We start from the raw sequence: 1,590 nt of genomic DNA on the forward strand, positions 1-1,590 counted from the left end.
TTTGCAAAGCTGTCCTTCCTAATGAGTGATAGATAAAAACCTTCCCAGACAAACAAAACCTGAGGGAATATATCGTCACAAGGCCTACCTTAAAAGAAATGCTAAAAGAAGTTATTCAAGCTGAAATGAAGACTTGAGTAACATAAAAACATATGCAAATATATAATATGCTGGTAAAGATAATTGTATAGTAAAATTCTAAATACTCTCATACTGTAATATGGTGGTATGTTAATCACTTAACTCTAGAATAAAGTTAAAGGACAATAATATTAAAAGTAACTATATCTACAATAATTTATCAATGAATATAAAGTCTAAAAAAATAAATTGTAGTCTACGGCCATGCCACTCTGAATGTAGCCAATCTCATCTGATCTCAGAAGATAAGTAGGGTCGGGCCTGGTTAGTACTTAGATGGGAGACCATCTAGGAATACCAGGTGCTGTAGGCATTAAAAAAAAAAAAAAAAAAAAAAAGATAAATTGTGACAACAAAACGTAAAAGGAGTGAAAGGATAGAGTTTTTGTATGTAATTAAATATAAGTTGTTATCAACATAAAATATAATGTTACATCTATAAGATATTTTTTAAGTCTCATGATAAACACACACAAAAAACCCTATAGGAGTTTCGTATAAGATAAAAAGAAGGGAATCAAAGCATATCATTACAGGAAACATCAGTTCACAAAGAAAGAAAGAATGGGAGAAACAAGAAACTACAAAACAGTCAGGAAATAATTGATAAGATGGCATTAATAAGTCCTTACCAATCAATAATTGCTGAAAATATAAATGGATTAAATTTTACAATCAAAAGTTAAAGAGTGGCTAAATGGATAAAGAACTACACTCAACTATATGCTATCTATAAGACACTTCAGTTTTCAGGACACATATAGGCTCAAAGTAAAGGAATGGATAAGATATTCCATGCACATAGAAAACAAAATAGAGCAGAGATAACTGTACTTATATTAGACAAAATAGACCTTAAAATAGATCTTAAGCTAAAAACTGTTAAAAAGAGACCAAAAAGCCGTTATATAATAATAAAGGAGTCAATTCATCATGAAGATATAACAATCATATATATGCATACACCAAAAATTAGAGCACCTACGTATATCAAGCAAACACCAACATAGTTGAAGAGAGGAATAGAAAAAACACAATAATAGTAGACTTCAGTACCTCACTTTCAACAATAGCTAGATCATCCACACAGAAAATCAAAAGGAAATGTTAGACTTAATCTATGCTCTAGACTAATTAGACCTAAAAGATTCATTTAGAAATATGTAGATCCAAACATATATAATACTTCATAGCAAAATGCATGTTTTTATATTCACATGGAAAATTCTTTAGATAGAATGTGTTAGGCCACAAAGCAACTCTTAATAAATCTGAGAAGAATGAAATCATATCAAGTATCTTTTTTGACCATGATGGTATGAAACTAGAAATCAATAGCAGGAGGAAAGATGGAAAATTCACAAATATGTGGAAATAAAACACACTCCTGAACAACTAATGGATCAAAGAAGAAATTAAAAAAAAAAAAAAAAAATATATATATATATA

General features: G+C 29.2%; 1 pseudogene; it reads left to right on the forward strand.

The window, feature by feature from the left end:
• The first annotated feature begins 335 nt into the window (after positions 1 to 335).
• Positions 336 to 454, forward strand: LOC120591497 (uncharacterized; annotated as a pseudogene).
• The last annotated feature ends 1,136 nt before the right edge of the window (positions 455 to 1,590 follow it).

Source organism: Pteropus medius, unplaced genomic scaffold (genome assembly GCF_902729225.1).
Source record: "Pteropus medius unplaced genomic scaffold, Ma_sr-lr_union100, whole genome shotgun sequence".
Taxonomy (NCBI): Eukaryota; Metazoa; Chordata; class Mammalia; order Chiroptera; family Pteropodidae; genus Pteropus; species Pteropus medius.